The 12,275-nt window shown below is 47.1% G+C and overlaps 1 long non-coding RNA gene across 5 annotated transcripts in view; it reads right to left on the bottom strand.

Moving 5' to 3' along the window:
- LOC307226738 overlaps positions 1-12,275 on the bottom strand; it is a 142,408-nt gene that overhangs the window by 120,843 nt on the left and 9,290 nt on the right. The window contains exon 1 of one of the 5 annotated variants that reach the window (XR_013843551.1): positions 2,315-2,350. The exons of 1 other annotated variant lie outside the window; for it this stretch is intronic. This is a non-coding gene — a long non-coding RNA (uncharacterized lncRNA). Of the gene's footprint in view, positions 1-34; positions 879-977; positions 1,655-1,957; positions 2,275-2,314; positions 2,351-12,275 lie in introns of those variants that run through there. 3 more of the 5 variants (XR_013843552.1, XR_013843553.1, XR_013843554.1) reach the window with 3 other exon arrangements.

Here is a 12,275-nt window from a genome sequence, read left to right as displayed (position 1 = left end):
AAAGTCTATTTTGAGGAAGGATAAGATAACTTGCCAGCATAGCTTAGCTTGCCTCAAATTAATGAGCTTTTTAAGGCCTTATCATTCACCCAGTTTTTTTTCCTCCATTGCAAACTTTTCAGCCTTGCCAAAAAGGATGGATTAAAAAAAAGAAAAAAGAACACATTTTGTTTGATGAGCCCTTTCTCTCTACAGTCCCCCACATCTCTTTGAAACTAGTACCACTGGTGCATGTCAGTGTGCCCTAGCAACAAGGAGTGAACTCCTCGCGATGGACAACAAGCTGGCAGAGGCTCACTAATTAGCTGAAAAGAACAGCACAAAAGCAGGATTGTGGCTGCAAACACAGTTTAAATAAAAAGAAGAGGTTTTACATAGAAATTATTCTAGTGCCTGGTGGGGCCTAGAGAACAGTGCTCTATTATCTACAGAGCAGGTAGGCCCTGATACATGGTAGTAGTGACCACTTTAGCAGTGGCTTCCAGGGCCAAAGAGCTTCAGGTATAACATGAAGTACAGTGGAACCTCAGTTTTTGAGTGTTTCAGAAGCCAAACGTTTCAGTTTTCGAATGCCAAAAACCCAGAAGTAATTGCTTCCGTTTTCGAACATGCCTCGGAAGTCGAATGGCTTCCAAGGTGCGTTTCTCCATTTTCTCCATTGAAATGGCCGACCGCCCATTGCGCCTTGGTTGTTGAACGTTTCGGAAGTCGAACGGTCTTCCAGAACAGATTACGTTCAACAACCGAGGTTCCACTGTATTAGTAATAATTTAGAACATGATAGCTTAAAATACTGTTTCTCAATTCTGCAACTGTTTAATAGGTCTATTATAAAACTGAGAGATCCCATGATTAAAACTTATATAAAGTGTTTGTCATATCCTCACTCCCACAATGCATCCAAGAGCAAATATTATGCTCTCTATATGTGGGAATTTCTGTTGTTTAAGATAAGCATTTATCTTATGGTGACTTACTGTGGGATACATGCAGTTTATAAATTTAACAAATGTATTAAATACTTCAGTGTAAAATCATTGATGGCAGCAAATTCAAATTATCTTTTCCCAGAAGGCCACTGAAGTACAAGCACCCCCTATTAAGCCTGGGCAATATATCAATATGAGGGGCAGACTGCGATGACGGCTTCACTCAGCAGTATATCGTGGGTGAAACCGCCACCTCCAGAGTCCCTCTGCTACCAGCGCTCAGTGTGCTGAGGGAGAAACAAGCTGCAGCTGGGAGCTGGAGGCAGAGGTAGAGGGACTCAGGAGCGGTGGCGGTTTCACCAGCAATTTGCCTATGAGTGAAACTGCCATCATGGTCTGCCCTCACACCACTGCAGAGGGAGAAACAAGCTGCATTGGTGAGGTGCTGATACAGCTTGTTCCTCCCTCCGCTTATTTAAACTACTCCGCTGAGGAGTGTGCAGCTGCCCTTGCCTCAGCCAAGCAGTTTTATGGAGCCCCCAACCTGCCACCAGCTTGCACAAGGCGGCGGCAGGATGGGGTCTCTGTTAAAGTGCCCCTGCCCCCAATCATTTCTTCTCATGTTTTGCATGCAAGCTAGAGAGGCATCGGGGCTCCCCCAGCTGGGCAGCACCGATCCTTCTCCTGTTTGTGTGCAAGCAGCAGGATCAGGGCTCCCTCAGCTGGGGGGGGGAGTCTTCTCTCTGCCCGGCTGAGGAGCAAAGAAGGCCCCCCCATCCCTCCAGCTTGTGCACACGCTGGAGGGACAGGGGGCTTGCTCTACCAGGGGGGCAGGGGTGAGCTCCAGAAGAAAGAGGTTGCTCGCCCGCCCCGTCGCGTTGGAGAAGATGGAGGGAGTCCTGTAAACGGAGCCTGTCAGACTCTGTCGCAGGAATCCCTCCATCTTGGGGAGTTGGCGGGCTCGCTCAGTTGGGGGACTGGAGCTTTCCCGCCCGCTGAGTCTCGCAAGGGAGCCCCAATGTCCCTACCGCTCATATACGAGCAGCAGAGACACCGGGGCTCGCTCAGCAGGGAGGTGGGGGTGGCAGGAGTCTTCCTGCCCCCCAGCAGAGTAGCAGGCCGGGGCTAGCTGGGGTGCCTGTGAGGTGCTGGGGTGAAAGTGCCTCAGCTCCCACAGTGAGAGCTGTGGCAGTTTCACCTGCCACCTCGCAGGCTGGGGCCTGTGCAGCTTGTTTCAACATTGCAGTATATCGCCAAACAGTGATGTTTGGCTGATGATACACCGCGATGTTGAAAGCCTAACATCGCCCAGCCCTACCCCCCACTTTCATGCATTCTACTCTCGCGCATATATGCACAGCGCCAGGAAATAAATAGAATCATACCATGAAATGGCAGGAGAGAGCTGGAGAGTCATTGTGCTGGTCCAGTGGGGAGGTTACCGTGGGGCAATGTCCAGGACCTGAGTCGAGGGTCGGCAGACAGTCCTCCACGGGTGAAGCGGGGTCCACGGCGAGGAGCTGGGCAAGGACAGGAACTCTGGGGGAACCAGACTGGGTGCTGGCCGAAACAGCTCTTCAATGACGTTGCTCTTGCAACCTGGGACCGGGCTGACTGGCCTTTATCTTCTCTGAGGCCAGGGGCAGTCCCGGCCCCCAGGAGACCCACCTCTCCTGGCCTTAAGGCGAGCACTCCTCCTGGGAGAAACCAATTCCCTCCGCCTCTCTGCCCTGAGCCTCTGCAGTTCAGGAGAGGCTGAAGGGTTACTGGACCCAGGGGGAGACTCACCTGTAGGCACTGAGTCCTCAACCACCTCCGGATCCAGAGTGGATTCACCTGGTGCCTGCTCCTGAGGATCCAGCACAGGTGCAGGCGCTTCAGAATCAAGGCCCTGCCCCAGTTCAGCCGGCCCTGGAGGTGGGGACTCCTGTGCAGGCTGGGATTCCTCCGGTTCAGCCTCTGAATCGGATTCCCAGGCCATCACAGTCATTGTGGCTCACAAGGAAATCCTCCCTGGAGCCGAAGGAGGATGTCAGTGAGGGCAGAGGAAGCCCCAAAGAGACCTGAGGCCGCAGCGGGGCTTTGTTTAGGCTGCTCAGCCTTCCTGCCGAACAGCTGGTGTGCGGGGTAGCACAGCAGCAGCTGCTGCTTTCCTGCGTATCCTCCAGAGCTTCAACTCTAGATATTTTGGTCTGGATTGGAGAGAGAGAGCTGGAGTGTAGGGAAAGATAGGCATTCAGAGGCTTTTTAGAGGGTGCTCCCTACTTTATGTGATTTCACAAATGCGTGAGAGGCCCTGAAACATAAGCCCCGCATAAGTGAGAGGACACCTGTACAGAATCAGTGCCTGAGGTCTGTAACAGACTGGAGGCAGGCAAACTGATGTTTAATCCAAACAAGATAAGGCAAGAGCAGACAGAGATGCTCCTGGTTAGCAGATCTGTTGATCTTCGTCAGATGGGGCTGCACTCTTCTTGAAAATTTAAGGTTCACAGCTTGAGAGTTCTCCTGGATCTGGTTTTGCTCCTGTATATCCAGGTAGCAGCAGGACTTTTACCCAACCTAGATTGGTTTGCCAGCTGCACTTGTTTCTAGAGAAAGCAGACTTGACTACGGTTACAGATAGGGATGGAGAAAAAAATTGATTCAGTGCACACTTTAAAGTTAAATCTATAAAATTCACACTTTCTAAAACAATACAAGAACCAAAATACACCTATTCTTCAAATTTCCTACTTATCCATATTTTGTTATGCAGTTTGCAAATCAAACATTTTTTAAAACACTGCAATTACTATTATCTAAAGCCCTAAATGGCTTAAGACTGGGATACCTGGAAACCTATCACCTCTGCTTGCTTATTAAACTAGCCAGGCTGTACTTTGTGTCCTGCAGATATGTGAGATGATTTTAGTGTGGGCAAAGGAAAAGGTTTTCTCTGAGGTTGTGCCTAGGCTTTGGAATGTCCTGCCTAAGGATGCCCACACTCATTCACTCACTCACTCACTCACTCACTCACTCACTCACTTACTCTCTCATGTTTCTTTGGTGTTTCCTGAAACAATCCTTTTTTGGCAAGTGATTATTGTTTTACTGACCCTTTGGATATATTTTTTCCTCCCTCTTATTTTTAACTGCTGTTGTCTTTTTAATTTTTAAACTGTTTATTCTCCTGTTATCTTTTATTTAAAAAATATTTTGTAAGGAAGCCTGCAAATTTGTTGAAGGATGGGGATACAAACACCCAAAATAAATATGTGTTGCAAGCCACCTTGAGGGGTGTTGTTGTTGTTTTTAATGCTAGGGAGAGCATCACATAGACAGAGCACCATAACCAAGCAGGCTCTCTTGTCATCTGCCTCACTTAAGAAGAGAGGGGGGACATCTGGAGGATAGCCTCCAAAGATTATGGCTCCAAAACATATTACAAACAGTCAACTGAAATGAGACAGACCCTGCCCATAGGCTTACAATCTATAAAGGCATGACACAAAAGGAAAAGGGGGTGGGGAAGGAAGAGGGTGAGAAAGAAAGCAACCTCAGGCATCAATTCTTAAAGTTGAATAGTTCTTCTTATAATGACCAGCTGGAATGGAAGCAGTCCAGGAAGAGTAGCAGCCCAATGGAGCCAGTCTTTCAGCAGAGCTGATGCTTTAATTAACTTTAATAATGTAATTTTCAACAAGGTTCCTTGCTTATATTCTCATGTTATATTTCCATATTATGTATTATGATTTTTTATTATAAAATTACGGGAGGGATCTACCTCTCTATGCCCATCGGACTGACCCCCTCCTGAACTACGTGGAGATACTGCTGTGCTTTGAAGTTTATTTTATTGCATCTTCATTTCTTGGTTCTGCCTTTGACTGGAAGTGAAAGTGCTGAAATGTCAAAAGAGTTGCTTGTGCAGTGACATTTTTCACTGAGACAGGGGAAGTACCAAAAATGTTGACAAGTTCCAAAGAGTTTCATTTGCTGACTTCAGTGTTTTGGAGAAGAAATGAGGCATTGCAATGGTTAGAGATCCACTAGCATCTCACCAGAACTCTAGGGACTGCCCACCACTAGCATTAGTAGGACTTCAAAGCTTTATCCTACACTGATTAAATGCCCCAGCAGCTTACACTGAGCTACATACTGTTGTATTCTTCCTTTGTTTCCCAAGTGGTCAGAGGTTCCTCTCAAGATTCCTTCAGCCATCTCCTATTTCTCTCCCTGCATCTTCCTCCTCACAGGTACCTTAGACCAGCCCCTTTCCTTGCATGGGCAGGGTCTCCACCTCCCAAACCTGATTGCTAACACTCTCTGGATTTCAAGAGGCCTTTTTCTAACCATTAGCCCCTCCCATTAAGGAAACATTAGCCAATCACCCATTGCTTTTAACAAGCATTTCCCTAACAAAGAAAGACTGACCAGCAGCTGAAATAATAGCTTATTCCATAAGAGAGGGGCCCTAACCTTCTGCCTTGCTTTGTAGGAAGGGAATGCATTGTTTAACTGGAACAGATTAATAATAATAATAATAATAATAATAATAATAATAATAAAATTTATTTATATCCCGCCGGGCTCAGGGCGGCTAACAACAATAAAACAGTACAAAAGTACAGCACAAACAACACTCTAAAATCATTCATTATAAAATTAATTCAAGCCACTGGCAACCACTGGGCGAGAGCTCCGCGAAGATTGCCGAGGGAGGGAGTCAGGCTGTGCCCTGGCCAAAGGCCTGGTGGAACAGCTCTGTCTTGCAGGCCCTGCGGAAAGATGTCAAGTCCCGCAGGGCCCTGGTTTCTTGTGACAGAGTGTTCCACCAGATCGGAGCCACGGCCGAAAAAGCCCTGGCTCTAGTTGAGGCCAGCCTAACTTCTCTGTGGCCTGGGACCTTCAAGATGTTTTTATTTGAAGACCGTAAGTTTCTCTGTGGGGCATACCAGGAGAGGCGGTCCCGTAGGTACGAGGGTCCTAGGCCGTATAGGGCTTTAAAGGTTAAAACCAGCACCTTAAACCTGATCCTGTACTCCACTGGGAGCCAGTGCAGCTGGTATAGCACCGGGTGAATGTGATCTCGCAGCGAAGACCCTGTAAGGAGTCTCGCTGCAGCATTCTGCACCTGCTGGAGTTTCTGGGTCAGTCTCAAGGGCAGCCCCACGTAGAGCGAGTTACAATAATGCAGTCTGGAGGTGACCATCGTGTGGATCACAGTGGCTAGGTCAGGGCGAGAGAGGTAAGGAGCCAACTGCTTAGCTTGGCGGAGATGGAAAAATGCCGCCTTTGTTGTAGCTGCAATCTGCGCCTCCATGGAAAGGGAGGTGTCGAAGATTACACCCAAACTCTTAATGGACGGTGCTGGCACTCTTGCCCCCGCAAGAGATTGGAGTTGTCCCCCCCCCAATCCCATATCGTCCCGTCCCAGCCACAGGACCTCTGTCTTTGAAGGATTTAGCTTCAACCGGCTCCCACATAACCATCCAGCCACAGCTTCCAAACATCTGGTCAGTGTGTCTGGGGCCGAGTCAGGATGGCCATCCATCAACACATTGAGTTGGGTGTCATCAGCATACTGATGGCAACCCAGCCCAAAACTCCGGACAAGCTGGGCGAGGGGGCGCTTAAAGATGTTGAAAAGCATCGGGGAGAGTATCGCACCCTGAGGTACTCCACACACCAAGGAGTGGCGCGATGACAATTCCCCCCCAAGCGCCACCCTCTGTCCCCGACCAGAGAGAAACGAGCGCAGCCATTGAAGGACTGTGCCCTGGATCCCCACGTCGGCAAGGCGGTGGTCCAGAAGTTCGTGATCGACCATGTCGAAAGCTGCTGACAGATCTAGAAGAATCAGCAGCCCCAACCCACTTCGATCCAGCTGTCTACGAAGATCATCTGTTAGGGCAACCAGAGCCATCTCGGTCCCAATCCTTGCTGTTGTTCGGCACTTTCTATTTTTGGTTTTTAAACAGCTTCATAGGCACTCTTGGTCTTGAGCAGTACAGAGGGGGAGTGCACGGACCTTCAATATGTTTTAAAGTAAGGAAATGCAAAAAAAGTGGAGGGGGGAGTTCACCAAAGGCCATGGTCGTACAGAAGATGGAGGATTTCTGTCCCTGTGGTAAAAACTATCCAGAAAGTGTCTGTGTTACTCAAACTGCCTCATTGCCACACAGTGCTGACCATCACAATAGGTATGCAAGCTCAGGTTAAAAAAAAAAATTCAACAATAAAATATGAATTATATGAAAGAGTGGGTGATTTTTGTTCTTTCTACAACAGGTGGCTTACAACAGCACATCTATTGAGCAATTACACCATTATCTGGAAAAGCCCCATGTTATTTTATCCTTAGCCCAAATGCGTACAGTTCCTTGGGAAATGATTTACCTTCCTTATAGGTTCTCACAGGAGCTGCAGTTAGCAGCCAAACCTGGTAAGCCATCTTGCCTGGCCATTTCTCTCAAGTGGTTCCTCTCTGCTTCTGACCATCCCCTAGGGCAGCGTTTCTCAACCTGTGGGTCCCCAGATGTTGTTGAACTACAACTCCCATCACCCCGGGCTACCAAGGCCAGAGCTCAGGGATGATGGGAGTTGTAGTCCAACAACATCTGGGGACCCACAGACTGAGAACAGCTGCCCTAGGGCAAAACGTTCTGCAGGTTATTCTGGAGCTAGGAATGGGAGAGGAGAACTAGCCATGTTTCATTTACTTCTCTGGGGCCACAGCTGCCTCAGGAAGATCCTCACCGAGGGTCACTCAGAGCTGGCCCACCCATGAAGCAGGGTGAAGTAACTGCCTCAGGCGGCAGAAGCCCCCAAGGGCATCCCATCACCTCCGCTACCAGCAGAGAAGCTGCTGCTTTACAGCCTATGTTTACAGCACATATGAGAGTAGAGTTTCAAAAACTTTCCTGAATGGTGAAAAAAACATTCTGTACATTAAAAAAAAATGTTAGAGACTACTCTTTCATTCAAAGCCACAATGCCCAAAATCAAACAGACACCTTGATTGCATTGAGAGAACAAAAGGAAGAAAAACACAATTTGATATTTAAAAAAATGATCCCCATTCTCTTGCAGCAAAATCTGATTATGATTATAATGGTGTTTCGGGTTTTTAAAATGTTCACATAAGACTGATATTCTACCATTTTGATAAAACTGCAGTTACATTTCTATAGATCCCTATTGTTTTATCCATAATAAATGGTACGGGAATTTCTTACATCATTGGTTGAATAGGATGCCTATTAAGGTATCTTTAAGCACTATGGGTAAAACCTCAGTGCCTAGGACTTGCCGATTGTATGGTCGGCGGTTCGAATCCCCGCGGCGGGGTGAGCTTCCGTCTTTCGGTCCCAGCTCCTGCCCACCTAGCAGTTCAAAAGCACCCCTAAGTGCAAGTAGATAAATAGGTACCGCTTTATAGCGGGAAGGTAAACAGCGTTTCCATGTGCTGCGCTGGTGCTGGCTCGCCAGAGCAGCTTCGTCACGCTGGCCACGTGAACCGGAAGTGTCTGCGGACAGTGCTGGCTCCCGGCCTCTTAAGTGAGATGAGCGCACAACCCTAGAGTCGGACACGACTGGCCCTTTACCTTTTTAAGCGGGAGGAACTCAAACGTCTCAGTCAGTTCCTAGTTAACTTCCCAGTTCTTGAAATTATTTTGGGCTGGTCAATACCAACTCTACATATCTCAAATTCTGAGAAAGACTAAAGAGCAACAAACAGTCCTCTATGTAGAGTAAGTCTATATTATTTAAGGCTAATAAAAACAACTTAAAATACCTCATTATAACAGTTTGGCCTTTCTCACTAGAACTTTGAGAAAATGGGTTTCTGGCTTATTTCTTTCAGTCCCTCTTATGGTATTTAATATACCCAAGGGATAATTTGACTATAAATACAACATGTATACATGTGAACCATGTTGCCTGAGACAAAGCCAGAAGGAAGCCCCACTGCTCATTATATGCTACAAGTTTCTCCACTTGTGAACAATCTGAACTTATATTCTGTTTGCAAGAGAAGCCTAGACCACTTCCTTAAGCATGACTAAAGCACCCAAAATGTGTTAAAATGTAAGGGCAGACTCAACCAGGCTGTAATGGATTACTTCCTCGGCATAGTGTTTTTTGCTTGCTGGGCATGTCACAAGAAGTGGTGAAGAGCAAATGTGTGAGGAGACTCAAATCAACTTTCCACCACTTCCTGCAAAATATGAAAAGAGAACTTACACAGATAATGGACTACCCAGGGGTGTTTTGCAAAGTTAACGGTTATTTTCATCAAATAGCTGTTATTTTCTGAAACACACTGATATATTGCCATTCTTAACACTAATAATGGATAACTTCCTTAATAGGTTTAGGTGGTTCTCTCTGAGAGTTCAGCAAACGTGGAACATCAAAGCTCCCACTTTTTCTGGAGCTGATTCTAAAAAGTTTTACAACAGAAGGTGCCCAAGCACCACAGAGGTTAACACAATACTCAAGTGTCAAGCCTCACTTGATAATTTGCAGCTTGAACAGTCCAGTTTCCTTTCTGCAGATGAGGCATCTGGTCCCTAAATGCAGTATTGTGGGCTGAATTTGGAACACCTAAGCATGCATGCTTCTTGGCCGGAATATTTTAACACTTGGCTGGTGATGGCCAAGAAGATTGTACATTCTAAGCACAGCCTATCAAGAAATTGGTCATATTCACTGAAGTGCATGCATAATGGATCTTCATCCCATCTATGTTTCTTTGGAAGTTAAGCCCACTGGTTTCACTCAACTCAGATCAAACTACAGGAGTGTATAACTGTAGCCTGACAGTGCCTTTTGAAAGAGTAAAGCTGCTTGGAAGATAGGAACACAAGAAACTACCTTATGCGAGGTAAGACTGTCAATATAACCCAATATTGTTTCTTCTGACACACAGTGGCTCTCTAGAGTAGAGGTGGGGAACTGTGTTCCACTCAAGGGTTGCATTCCCTCATGGGGGGGGGCACATGCCAGTAGTAGGTGGAGTCAAAAGTGGGCGACTCTTAAAAGGTAAAGGGACACCTGACCATTAGGTCCAGTCGTGACCGACTCTGGGGTTGCGGCGCTCATCTCACTTTACTGGCCGAGGGAGCCGGCGTGCAGCTTCCGGTTCATGTGGCCAGCATGACTAAGCCGCTTCTGGCGAACCAAAGCAGCGCACGGAAACGCCATTTACCTTCCCGCTGGAGCAGTACCTATTTATCTACTTGCACTTTGACATGCTTTTGAACTGTTAGGTTGGCAGGAGCAGGGACCGAGCAACGGGAGCTCACCCCATCGCAGGGATTCGAACCGCCGACCTTCTGATCAGCAAGTCCTAGGCTCTGTGATTTAATCCACAGCGCCACCGGCGTTACCTTTGTACAATAGGCTACAAACCTGCCACGTAAAAACCACAGGATTCTCTACATACACGCACACACCCCAAACTAAACTCTTCACTCTCCATGCAGGCAAGCAAGAGGCACTATCACAGTTCAATGACACATTCCAGTAAGGCAAATGCACTTGAGGAGGGTTCAAAGCAGGCCAGTGAGAAGGGTGGCCTGGGAGGGGGCATAGCCTGCTGAATTTCAAGGGCCAGAGATCTTGCACCCCCTGGCTCAGGACCAGCCCAATACATTTTGTAACCTGAGGCAGATCCCAAAATGGAAACCCGCCCCCCAACCAAGGAAGAAAGGGTGACAGAAGATCTACATCAGGAACAAGGGGGAAGAAAAATTGGCATCGGAATCTGCTGCCCAAGTGGATTCTGCCACCTGAGTCAGTCAGCGGCCTTACCCTGGTTTGAATTTCCCCAACCCTGCTCAAGAGTCTTAGACAGTCAAAGGCTTCTAACCATGATGGCTGTGCTCTGCCACAATGGTCCAAAGCAACAGGACCCAGCAGGATCTTCTTACGACCTTAGATGGCTTTCACATCAGCTTCCAGCTCAACCTTTCACTGGCCTTGCAGGGCACTAAATCTGGGACCTTTGGCTTGCAAAGCCCAGGCTCTTTTCCTGAGGTAGGGCCCAAAAGCATGTCTGCATTTTCCTCTCGTTTGCAGGGTTGCTAGGGGACGGGGGGATGTGTGATCCTTTGGATCCCAGCCATGCCCCAGCACAAATCAGTAATTATTTTAAAAAGAAACAACTATCAGTACTCCAAACCTTCCTGGAAATCTCACTGTCTGTTCCTAAAATCCCCTTTCCCCACCCCTAGTTGCATCGAGACTGCTAAACCCCAGCTAAATTCCTGGAACTAGGAAACATTCAATACTAATATTGCAATGGGCATGGAAAAAGCTGCAATAGGCATGATAATAATTTACCTAGGGCACTGGAACAAACCTAACACACCTCTGCTCTTGTAATAATTGAACCCGAACAAAATTCTTAACAAGCAAAATGGGTTATGTATCCACAAGAAGAAACATGTACTCTAATTACGACAATATCTACCCACTTCCTCCTTGAAAAACAAGCTGGTTCCTGCAATCTTACCACTTGCAAGTGAGATACATATAAAAGTGTGCTGCTCACTCACCACACAAACTGGTGTGGTTTGCCATTGCACCTTGATAAACATTTGCTCACTTTTCTAGCACCTTTGCTGCTAGGTTTGGGCCAGAGGATTGTCTTGTGCTCCCTTATTATTGAGTTCATCTGCTGCCTGCAAAGGGATAGATATACTTGGCCTTTTCAATGTAACATTGCATCAACTGGAATATTGGAAGAGCACTCACTGATCCCTGACTCAGGGTTTGAAAAAGCTTTGCCAAGTTCTTGGGAAATGACACTTTATGCTGTCTTCCTTCTGGCGGTTCCCTCACTGCGGGAAGCCAAGTTACAGGGAACCAGGCAGAAGGCCTTCTCGGTAGTGGCGCCCGCCCTGTGGAACGCCCTCCCATCAGATGTCAAGGAAGTGAACAACTACCTGACTTTTAGAAGACATCTGAAGGCAGCCCTGTTTAGGGAAGCTTTTAATGTTTGATCCATTACTGTATTTTAATATTTGGTTGGAAGCCGCCCAGAGTGGCTGGGGAAGCCCAGCCAGATGGGCGGGGTATAAATAATATATTATTATTATTATTATTATTATTATTATTATTACTACTACTACTACTACTACTACTATTACTATTATGAGTTTACTACTACTACTACTATTACTATTATGAGTTTGGGGGGAGAGCAAACCCCCCACCCCGGCCATCTCTACATTCAGTGAAGAGTTAGCCCCCTTTTCAGAAAAAATAATAATACTCAGTGCCCCCCTGGAATCTACCTTCTTTAAGCAAAGGGACAGGGCCGGCGTCACAGCCTGCCTACCATTGGTCAAATAG

Source organism: Podarcis cretensis, assembly GCF_951804945.1.
Source record: "Podarcis cretensis genome assembly, chromosome: 1".
Lineage (NCBI taxonomy): Eukaryota > Metazoa > Chordata > Lepidosauria > Squamata > Lacertidae > Podarcis > Podarcis cretensis.
This window is presented reverse-complemented; position numbering and strand designations above follow the sequence as displayed.